This window comes from Rattus norvegicus, chromosome 2, assembly GCF_036323735.1.
Source record: "Rattus norvegicus strain BN/NHsdMcwi chromosome 2, GRCr8, whole genome shotgun sequence".
Lineage (NCBI taxonomy): Eukaryota > Metazoa > Chordata > Mammalia > Rodentia > Muridae > Rattus > Rattus norvegicus.
In genome coordinates, this window is record NC_086020.1 from 57320144 (window position 1) to 57332852 (window position 12709).

The 12709-nt window shown below is 39.8% G+C and overlaps 1 protein-coding gene across 1 annotated transcript in view; it reads left to right on the forward strand.

Moving 5' to 3' along the window:
* Window positions 1–12709, forward strand: part of C9 (complement C9) — a 48250-nt gene that overhangs the window by 19634 nt on the left and 15907 nt on the right. The window lies entirely within an intron of this gene.

Genomic DNA, 12709 nt, shown 5'->3' on the forward strand with positions numbered 1-12709 from the left:
TCACCTCAGGAGAAAACATGGTTTGTTTTAGATGAAAGATGCTTTGATATGTTTAATAGTAGATTCAGTGAAAGGTTCCATGAAACTGGGAAAGGGGATAACATTTGAAATGTAAATAAAAGAAAAAAATCCAAGGAAAAAAAAAGAATTGAAAGTGAACATGGCTTAAAGGAGAGATACTATCTTAGACCTCTTCAGAAGCACGCAGCAGCCTAAACAACATACACCTGGTAAGAAAGCTTTGGAAAAATACCTATATTCTATAAAAAAAAAAGATTCATTGGGGTGCCAAAATGACTAAAAATAAATTAGGATAAAATAAAATTTTACGTGGTCAAAAAATGATCAAATTCTTTCCACACCAGCTGTTCCTTGAAGAAGACCCCTTTTGTCCTCTTTCCTCAGTTTCTAGAAAGTTCTCTCTGCTGATGTTACTCCCACCAAGTGACAAAAACATACACACTTTTAAACAAGTGTAACTAGCATTGTTTGGAAAGCAATGTCATTGTAAATAAATCCCTACCCATCCCAGCACGATGCTGTCCCGCTTGCACGTCGACATTGAAGACTCCTCTCTAGACTAGGTCGGCACTTTGCTCACAAGCAACCACGCCGTCATTTTTGCACCTGTAAATTTGGAATAAACCATCCATTTCTCATGTTTGCTTCACTTAAGCACAAAGTTTTGTGAGTGAGAGCCAAATGTCTGTCTAAAAGAGACTTTTCTGAGCCGTGAGATGGTTCAGCTGGAAAACACTTGTTACCAAACCTGGAGATCTAAGTTTTATCCTTGAGATACACATGGTAGAATAAGGAAACAGATTCACCCAAATTGTTACCCAACACACACACTAGTACCTACACACACACACACACACACACACACACACACACACAAACACACACACACACTCAACATAAATGATTTTAGTTTTGAGTCAGTGTCTTGCTATACAGACTTGTCTGGACTAGAACTCACTACGTAGACCAGGCTTGCCTCAAACCCACAGAGATCTGTTTGCCTCTGCCTCTGAGGTGTTGTGATTAAAAGCATGAGCCACTAATGTCTGATAGCAACATTTTTTAAGTACTTTTCTAAGTGGAATATAAAAATCATGGCACCTTTAGTCATTGTTGATAGGTGGAAGTTGACAGACACAGTGTCTTATTTTGCTTTCGATGCTTAAATCTTCACTTAATAGTTTCTTCACTACCGTCAGCCTCTGGGAGTAAAATATGTAAGATGGCCTCCATGGACTAATATGTTTGAATACTGGGTGCCCACAATACTGGGTACTGTTTTAAGAAATTGCTTGAAGCCTGCCTGGAGAAAGTAGGTCAGTAGGTGAGATTTATCTCAACCCTAGCTCCAGTCTAAGTGTCTCTGGTTTTTGCCTCTTCAATGTGAACAAGTTGCCAGATAATGCTCCCACTGTGATGGTCAGAGCTGTTCACGTGACTTCATTGGATACTTCTCACCATTACGTACACACTGCATTCCTGATGTACCCATTGCAGTGTCAGATACAGTGAGCCAAAATGAGCCGAACTCTTATGTTTGGGTCAGATATTCTGATCACAGTGATTGCATGATAATTAACATAGCTTCTTTGGACAGCTTTGTAGCTCCTATGTACAGGTAAAATTTATATAATACAAAATGGTAAGGGCTGAGTGGCCAATCAGGATTAATTATCAACCTATATTAGGAGAGTAAACACACTGGTTCCCCCTTTTCTACATCTAAAAAGATATAGGTTCAACATTTCAGTATGTTTTAGACTCTAGGAGAAAGAGACACAATTTCTCCCCTATATATAACTTACACTCCTGGGATATTTGGAACAGTATCTCATAATCAAACACTTAAGCTTTCTGTCGCAAGACTAATCTATGTTCACACAATGTGGAATAAATGAAATCTATAAATCATTTTTATTAGTTCGGGTGGGATTAGTGCCTCCAAATGAGTTTTTCCATCAAGCTTATTAAAAAAGTTGGCAGGAATGTAGACTTGAGTTCTTATTTGATACCAATCAGGGAAGAGAGCTGTTTGAGTTGAGACCTTGCTAAGCACCTATGTCACCTTGGTCCTGTGGGTGCTGGTGGCCATCTTAGCCAAATCTTTTACAGCCTTGGAAAATAAATAGCCAAGCTTGTCATATTACACATGAGTTCTGTGAGTAGAAATCTCTATTCTAACTTACAAAGGACTTTTTCTTTAATTTCAAATACTGGGTAAAATAAGTCATTTGTCACATTTTGTGTGTGAGTGCAAAACCCATGTTAAATAACTTTCTTATTGCCTATTACCAACTGTCTGGGTACAATGAGTACTCACAGATTTGTGCTTGATGAATTAATTTTCATTATTATTGTGAGTGGTGGTGCACACACACACACACACACACACACACACACACACACACACACCATGAAGTTCATGTGGAGTCAGAGGACCCCTTGCAAGGGTCAGCTGTATCTTTCTACCATGTGGATCCCAAGGTTGGGATCTGAGTCATCAGCCTTGGTAGTAAACACAATCATCCATTGACCCATCTTACCAACTAACACGGGCTACTTTTCAACGTTTTTGGGTTACTAATTAACAATAGGATATTGCCTTTTGTCATTCAAAAGCATTATATTGGCCTGTCATGATATCTTACCCTTATTCATCTCCCTTACTTGATGTTTCTTGTTTCAAATTTTCTGTGGCTTAAAACCCATCCCTCATGGGTAGGATCCCTACCTCAGCCAGAAGTTATGAGGTCTTTGGAAAAGAACTTATTATGTGACTCAGTTTCCTCATGTGGAAAACAGAAATAACATTACATCACTCATGGCTAGCAAGGTATCTAAATTTGTAAATCTCTCTAAGGGTTATTGGCCCATAGCAAGCACACTGGTTTTGGGTTATTTTTAGAGCACAATTAGTGAATGACTTAGCCAAGGCTAGGAACTTCATTAGTGGTTACATAAGAGGTTGATGGTGACTAGTGACCACTTTCATAACTCAGAAGGAATGTGAAGACAACTGAGGCGTATAAAAATGAAGACAGTGAAATATTATAGTTACGGAACAGATCCTTTTCAACCTGCTTTTCCTTGGCTCTCTCTTTGTAATTGAAATGAATACTTGGAAACCCAAATCAGGTTTTGCGGTTTTATTGTACTGCTTAAACCTGGGTCCCTTTGGACACGTAAGACTTAGGATGTAAACAAAGGTTGATGAAGTACACTCAGGTTCTAACCACCCCTTTCATCCCTGAACCCCTGGAAATCCTGGTTGAAGGTATCTGCCACCTTACTGCCGTCATCTCCCAGCCCTGCTCTAATCCAGCTCAATTTTCTTTGGAGCTGTCTTTGTTCAGGACAGTCTTTTCCTCTAGGTGTTGCCAGATTGTTTGCTTCGGGGAGCCGTTTCACACTCTCCCTGAGAGTTTGGTGCCTTTACTTCCTGGAAGCTCAGTGTCTGCGTCATTCTGATGGCTACAGATGCTGTTTCTAACTCATCTTTTCCTCTGAACTAGATAACTGACTCCCACTGTCTGCCGTTATCACACGGTCAACACATCTAACAGTGACACTGGGCATGGCTCTCAATTGCACAATGGAAGAAGTATCTTTCCTTATCACTGAGCTTAAATCCTAACTGCATTTCCAGGACTTCCTTTAAAGGCCCATTTCAAAGTCCAGGGTTGCTGGTCAATCACAGAGTTGTAAAGTTACAATGCTAGCTTAATATTCTCCATCCCCACCATCATTGTCTCGGACTTTTGTCATCTAAAATACTATCGATGTAGACTTCTTATCTAAGGAAGTATTGATAGTCTGACTAGCTTTCAGCCTCTAGTTTTTCTCAATTTGAGAGGATTGGAGAGCAGCTCCAAATAAAATATGGATAGAAAGCTGGTAAAGGTGCCAATGAAAAGTTTCTTCATACAAACGGATAATAGAATGATGAACCACAAGTCGTCTATGTGGTTAAAGGTATCTCTCTGAGAGAATGAGACTAACAGTAATCTGATTGACTTATAGCTCAGTGTAGATCCATACCAAACTCAGTCATTCCATTCTGCTGCTTAACTGGTAGGTTAAGCCATCACTACGGCCATCAAAGTTACAATTACTTTCTTTGGCAGGAGTAGAAGGTCATTCTTATTTGAGTTTTGATTGCTGGTCCTCCTCCTATTTTATTAAAACACCCTGTCTTTCAGATGTCTGTCAGTGAAATAACTGCAGTGTGCTTTTGTTTGCCTCTCTGTTTGGGAGTTTGTTTTTGTCATATCATATCATATCATATCATATCATATCATATCATATTATATCATAAACTCTCCTTGCTGGTTGGTATGCTAATCCTCCATTAACCACAGAATTCTGAATAACTCACATCACATACTATATTAAATACTTGCTCCTTGAAAGGATAATTAAATATATACATGTGTATTGTTATTTTTTAAAAAGCTGACATCTTTAACTTTATTCAAATGGACACTCACTAAATGACAAATTGTTCTTATAGGTAATGGCAACATGAAAACAGGGTTGATGGACATTTCAATTAGTCTTTCTACTGGCTATGACTAGGTTACTATATACATATCTATTTCTGTGTTTTATATTGATATTTCCCAAGGAATAAATATGTAGACTTTCCCTATAAGAGTTGTTTAATAAGAATCATGATTTATAAAATAACTCCCATGAGTTACAAGTTGGAGTTAGAAGCAGGGTCAAGTCATGAAGGAATTCAGGCCATTTTGAGTATGTTGGGTTTAATTAGTGCCGGAGATGAAGAAGCCACAGAGAACAATAGTCAGAGTGTCACTTTAGGTGTTTGAATTTTATGAAGATGAGTTTCAGAGGGAGATGACCACAGCCTGTGACAATGGAAAGATGGAGTCCCAGGAGATAGCGACAGGTACTGGATCTGCAATGCGCACAGACTGTGGACAGAGGAGATGAAACCCAGCACGTGTCAGTGTTAGGATTATTGTAATAAGCTGAAGAGAGAGTAGGGATGAATGCCTAACTCTAAATTCAGACTTCCTGGCTAGAATTTGATAAATGCCTTCACTTAGCAGGCAACTCGTCTTAAATCTCATGATGTTATATAGACTAAGGTGATCCCAGACATTTGGAGGGACTAAATGTGCTAATAATTGTAAAATACTGCAACCATGCCTAGTAAATAAAGTGTATGGAGACAGAAAATCAGAAGATCCTTCTTCAGTGAATAGTGCAAGATCAGAAGAGATTTGACAGTTGGATATATGAGAACGCTATTAAAGTAGCGATAAGTTCTAAGAGAACAACTTGACTTTTGATAGTTTTGAGTTCAGGGTTTTCTATGATATGTACATAGCTGTCATACAAGGAGTAGATAGGATCAAGGAAAAGGCAAAGAGAGTGCCAGAAAGTGGTCTTTGCTTATATGATCACTGAATTCTCAAAGGGACCTGAAACCGCCCAGAAAAATATGTAAAAAGGGAAGAGAAATGAAGATATCAAACCAAGCCAACATTTGCTTTCTACTTTTAGGTCCACATACACACGTGCAGTTGGAGGATCTTGCTGAAGGGTTAATGATTTTGTCACTCTACGGTGGCTTTTTTTTTTTTTATCCCTTTGTATAGTTCTTTACTTAAACTCTATTTCATCTGATACATGCTTGGCTGCCTCTGATCTGCTTTGGTTTCCATTTGCATGGGGTGCATCCTTCCTTTCAATCAGTGGGCGTCCTTAGAAGGAAGGTGAGTGTCCTGCAAGCAGTGGTCAGGCCTGTGGTTTTCATTTATTCAGCTACTCTGCACCTCTCCACTGGACAATAGAATCCATTTCCTTCCAAGGTAATAATTGGTAGGTAGGACTGACCTCTGCCATGGCGTTGTTTTCTTGCTGTAATGTGTGTTCCTTCTCCTGCCTCTCTTCTTTTCTTCTGGATTAGTTGGATTTTTGTTTGTTTGCTTGTTTGTTCCACGGCGACGTTTTGACTATTTAACGTTTTATGTCTTTGCTCTAGAGTCCTGCTGTGCATTCACCATGACTCGCCATGGGGCTTCTTAAATCACAGTTATAACAAGCCTTTTCCTTCTTCCTTTCCTTTTACAATGTTAACGATCCTAACCTCGATCTCATAAAAATGAAACACTTTGATGGTTTTCATTGACGTGTCAAACTGCAAGTCTTGATCACCAATATTTATCTTTGTAGATTGTATTGTAATTGATTTTTCTGAGACAAACCCGAAGGCTAGGTTGTAGTAGTGTCTGTGCATCCTGAATCCTTGCAGGTCAGACTAACTCTGGGAGGGATCAGGACCCTTGGACACAAGGTTCAACACCAGAGACAGTCTGCTAGTGCTGACTTAGTACTTGGGGCCATAGGGTCAGTTTGGATTTAAAAGCTGTGCATGCAGAAACAGTGATGGAAAGTGGAGGGTTGTTTTGCCCATAGATGATGGCCCAAAACTAAAGCTTCAGGGGCCAGCATTTCACAGTGATGGGCATGAAATGTGAGGGAATATAAATCAAGCTGGCATTGAAGCTACCTAAATTGGATGTGCCCAGAGACTAAGTCTAAAGGGTTTCATTAGGAGCCTGGCCCCATCTGGTCCAGCCTATACAAAGTAGGGACCTATATTAATTGGAACCAACTGGTGTTGGGGTTGAAGGCTGCAAATGCATGTTGATGCTACATTATATTGGACCATGTATCAGAAGTGACTTGCCTGAAACTGAGATATTCTTGTCATGCCTTTTATATAAGGAAAGCCTGGCATGTGGGTCCTCAAATTCACTCTGGAGGCCACAACCAGAGGAACTAGCCTAGCCCTGGTCAGTCTTAGAGGCTAGGTTTACAAGGAAAGATCTGTGTCCAGAGTGGCTAGATATGATCTGGCCTACTTGGAGCTGTGAGAAGTCAGTTTAGGAGCCCTGGATTCGTCTGTCAGGGGAGCAGGTTGGAGGCTCGACCACAGTTACTGACCAACAGCGACAGTCATCTGTCCTTCCTGTGTCTTGCTGAGGTTCAAGGCAAACTCCAGTACTCACTCACTTTGCCTTTCACCTTACCATGGAGAGCCTCTCCATAGTGTGATCCCCGGAGTCGACTAAGTGGTGGCACTGCCCTCTTCCATGTATATCTTCTTACTGTTGTGTTATAATTAGGCTGGGTAATCTCTCACTTGGTTTTCTCAGCTTTCATGAATGTATTTGTACACACGGGAAGTTGTTCCAATTAGTGTTTCTGCAAAGGGGCCAGTCCTGGGATGTATTTATCAGCCATTTTCCTGAAGTCTCTCATCTGTACATGTACCTAAAACACTTCTAACCACACCTGGCACAGAATAAACAATAAATGTCACTATTAGCTTTAGCTGTATTACTCTGTATATTGAATTTAATACATTTTCTTTGAGTACCTTCTGAACATAGTTTACTAAGTGAGTAGGCATGACCCTGGCTTCTTGTACCTCACTGTCTGAGGGTCCATTTACTAAGCAGTAATAGCAAAGGAGGTATCTGTCTTACTTTGTTGTAAAAGAGGACCAACAAGACCATATACTCTACAAACTTATAAGGCTAAGTGATGAAGTAAATTCATGAAAAAAGGGTGATATTTAAGTTAGTATTAGAACAAGAGCAAGAAATGATAAGACCAAAAAGTATATTTTCCCTTGTGTGTATGAATTTGTGCAATGTGTGCAATGGGAAAAGAGTAAAAGAGTGTTTTTTGGAAGACCAAGGCCAGTGAGATAGCTCAATGGGCAAAAACTTGCCACACAAACCCAATGACCTGAGTTGGATCCCCAGAATCATTTCAGGATGACTTTTGTGCTTACAGAGAGAGGTCTTGAGTTCAATCCCCAGCATCTCTGTCATGTGGCTCACAACCTATAATTCCAGCCCCAGGGAATCCGGCATCCTCTTCTGGCATTACGTTGATGATCACAAACCACACGCAGATTCATATACACATGATTTAAAATAAAAATAAATTCTTTTTTTTCAATATTTTCTCAACCTAAAAATAACCATATTCCTATCCTTATTGCTGTACATATCCCTTTGGACTGTGTTCCGATAAAATAATGAGGATTTTTAAGACAAAGAAACTTGAGTTTTGGGAAAGGGGAAAATGGTTTGATGGCAGCAGTTAGGAAAAGAAAGACTCAGATTGAGTGCAGTGAATTTTATCCTGAAATCAGTTGGATAACATAATGATCTTTGTGTTGAACATTTAACCAGACAGCTTTGTTTCAAATATAACTATATACATTTTACTCTTCCCATTAGATTAGAATAACTTTATGTCCCCCATGCAAAGTAGCTACCCAGTACAACTATTGAATCCAATTCATGCCATTGACCCAAGAGACAAGTGTCCCATCTCTCTTCCTGGATAAGAGTCACACCCATTTCAGAACCTCCCAAAAAGGAAAATGGACCACAGATGCAATCATTTCTCTCACTGCATATTATTGTATTTTCTTTCTGGTTTCTTTGGAAACTCAGTTGTGTGATGTGGTGTTTTTCTGGAAGCTGTCTTATGAGAGGATGTTTTGCTACAGCAGACACGTGAGAGGACGTTATACTGAGAATAGACACGTCGTAGTGTTTCTCCTGGAAACTGTCCTGTGAAAGAGCATGTGACGTTTTGCTGGGGCAGGCACTTGAGAAGGCATTTGATGTTTAGAAAGAATATAAACTTAACCCCACAGATAGTAAGAGGACACTCTTGCATTTGTTCACCTTGCAATACTTTGTTGGTCTTCTCTGATGATGTTCTTGCATTAGTATACCTTGGAACACTTTACTGGCTTTCTCTGATCTTCACTCCTCATGACTTCGTACAGAGAAAAGTGTCAAAGAACTTCTCTCCACATTCTGGCTGCTTCTTGCCACTTGTGTAATACTCCACTGCTCATCAATACAGGATTTCTCTGTATAGTTCTAGGATTCACTCTGTAGATTGGGATGGCCTCAAACTCAGAGATCCACCTGCCTCTGTCCCCCACCTTCACCCCGGAATACAAAGGATAAAGGCATGTGCCACCATGCCCGATATTATTCCATTCTCATTCTTTTAAAACAATACATCAGACTCAGTGAGATATAAAGAAGGATGTTTATTTGACTCATTATTCTTGATCTCTAAGGTAGAAGGTCCACATTATAGACTTCACAAATATGACTTCAACCTCTAAACATCAGGAATTAAGTTCTATGATTTTAATACCTCATATTACAAATTAAAGTTTAATTTAATTTGAGAAACATAATCAAAACATATTCAAATCACAACATAGTAATAGCTGACTGCAGCCAAGTGGACAAAAAATGTCCTCGTTAAAAAGTTTATATTTTTGGGGTTGGGGATTTGGCTCAGTGGTAGAGCGCTTGCCTAGGAAGCGCAAGGTCCTGGGTTCGGTCCCCAGCCCTGAAAAAAAAAAGTTTATATTTTTAATTAGGTTGGTTTAGGGATCTTTGGTGAGGAATTTCTTGGGTTTTAATTGTTATTATGTGTTTGGTCAGGTTGCTTTTACACTTTTTTTTTAAATGAGGTCATGATATATGTCCCAGTATGCTGGATAATTTTATGTCAACTTGACACAAGCTAGCACCATCTGAAAAGAAGAGAACCTTGAAAAAAAGTGCCTCAATAAGACTAATGGAGAGGGCCAGCCCATTGTGGGTGGTTCTATCTTTGGGATATTAGTCCTAGGTCCTAGAAGCATGCTGATCAAGCCATGATTAGAAAACCAGGAAGCAGAACTCTTCCATTACCTCTGCATCTGCTCCTGCCTCCGGGTTTCTTCTCTGTATCCCTGTCCTGACTTCTTTCAGAGATGAACAGTGATTTTTAAGCATAAGCCAAACAGGCCCTTCCTCCCTCAAGTTTCCCTTGTCATGGTGTTTCATTGTCACGCCCACTTCGGCCGGCAAGGAAGACGCGACACGGTTGGATTCTTCTCAACAGCCTTTACTGTAGGACACCTTCATTCTTGATACAGGGAGGCGGCGGCAGTAGCAGCCAGCCCTAAGTGTTACAACTCCAAGTGTTACAGCTCCAAGTGTTATAGCTTCAAATGTTACCGCGCCTTATATACACAACAGTATGCTAATTATCTTTCAGGGATTGGTGGGGCACGAGGCACCCCACTACTTGTCCTCCAGGGATTGGTGCGGCATGAACTTCCATTAGCATAGTACCGCCCCAGCCAGACGGCAGGTGCAAAACCCCACGCATGCGCAGTACTGTTGTTCACCACAGGAGGGCGCCAGATTCACCTCATTAGCATACAGCTGCCCTGACAGGGGACAAGCCTGCGCATGCGGGGTAAGTTATTCACATTCGGACGGGGCTGGCTGTCGGCACCATCTTTACTTCACCGCGCCGCTCCCTACATTTCATCAGAAGAATAGAAACCCTAACTAGAATAGAAATTGGTACTAGAAATATAGTATTGCTCCAACAGACCTGACTATATTGTTTTGAAAGGATTATGGAAGGATTTTTGAACTTTGGGTTAGAAAAGCCATTGAGTGTTGAGTTAGTTCAGTGGGCTGTTCTGTTGGAGCTTGGGAAATAGAAGGTTGAGAGTAATGTAGACCATGGAGAATTGTATGAGGATTCTACCTCCTGACCTCCATTGGATTGTTTAGTTTTGTTTGCCTTTATGGCAAAAAGAAAGTGCATGTGGTCTGGTATTTTTTTTTTTTAATCAGAAAAGCCAAATAGTAAAGCTTTGCAAAGGAAAGCAAACCTACTGTCCCTGCAGATTCCCATTTTATCTTCCTCTTGCATGTATACTCTATGGGTTGGCCAGTAATTTTAAAGGAGCAAAAAATGTTGTTTTCTCATGATAAGTAATAGTGTAGAAATGTAAAAGAACAATTTTAGGAAGGGAAAGTCTTTTTATTGAAATTTACTAATATATATAGAATACCTCAAAAGGTATTTGCTTTATTCTTTCATTTGTATGCCAACCATGGCATATTATCTATAGGAATCTGTCATTCAATGTCTTTAATTATTAACATATTAATTATTGAAATCTTGCTGTATCTTGTTTGATATGAATTATTGCCTTGAATCTCATAACAACCTGCAGGCCAGGTATGATAAGTGTCTCTTTTTTCCAGTCTAGAAATCAGACCATGCACAGTCTATTTAGTGATGCCCTAAAGGCCCTAGAGGTCACAGACTATAAGATGGTCGGTTTTAATAATTAACTTCACACAGTTAGAATCATCTGAGGAAGAGTCCCAATGAGGGTTTGTCTTAATCAAGCTGGTCTATGAATATGTCTGTGGGAGATTGTCATTATTATGTTAGTTGTTGTGGGAAGACCCAACCTAAAAATGAGTGGTACCACTTCCTAGGTTTGGACCCTGAACTGTACAAGAGTATTGAAAGTAGACCGAGCAGTAAGCATACATCCATTCATATCCATTCTCTCTGCCCTTGACTGTGGATGTGACTAGCTGCTTCATATGCCTGCCTTAGCCTCCTCACAATGATGAACTATACCTCAAAGTCACTTTTGTCTGAGTATTTTATTACAGCAAAAGAAATAAAACTAGATTTTATTTTATTTATTAGTCTGTATTTATTTATAATATATAAAATTAATCACAATATTTTTAATTACATTAATATTAATTATTAATATACTTGTAATTATATTATAAAGACATCAATGCTAATTAATATATTTAAATATATAATTTACTTACAATGTATTTATTCTATATTATTATTCTAATAAGAATAACACTGGTTCTGAGGAGGTGGGATCATTGTTGTGATGAACATATGTGCTTCTTATGTTACCTGATCTATATTATGACTGGGGTTACATGGAAAAGTTTGGAACTCTGGGCTAGAAAAGCTGGTAGTGTGGGTTAATGCGCCATTCTAGTGGGAGCTTGAAAGACAATAATGTTATGTAGAATGTGGCGAGTAGAGACCTGTCATGGTGTTTCAGAGAACAAAGACTGTCAGGAACTGAGTTAGAAGCCATTTGTCCTGTGACTTGAAACTCTGAGTGGATCATTGGACAGAGGAACCATCAAGGCACTGTGGTTTTCAGGTTGGTGCTGCCACCCTGGAAAAGCTTCGAGTGCTGCACTGGAACATCAGAAGAGTGTTTTCCCAGGGTCAGGACTCAGAAGTGGCTAGAGCTTTGATCCATGGTCCAAGAGGAGACAGGATAGACCTTAAGGGGCTGGTTCCAAACTAGGCACTGTCGTAAACACTGTTCACATGGCACTTGTTTTTGAAGCAGGAAGCATGCAAGACTGAGGGAGTCCTGAAGAGCAGCTGAGGTTAGGCACTCATAACAGAGTTGGGATCCCTGCAGAGAGGCCCTGATGAACCATTGAATGAAGCTATAAAGATGAACCCTCAATTACAATAGAGACCCCGAGATATTTGAAATCTGGTATCATGGGGCATCCAGGCAAAGCTGCAGGTGTGGAATGGTTCTGACCTAAGCCAAGAGGAGAAGCTGTGATGTACAATAGCAAGACTGGAGGAGAAAGACTTCTTTGGAACCCAGATAGTATTACAAACCCCAGATGTTGGATATAGGGGTATGAGAATGGCTGCTTTTTCCTTTTGAATTGGGGAAGAGATTTGAATGGGTCTGTTTGATGTCCCAGTTCATTTATTCTGCACCACTGTATGTCGGAAG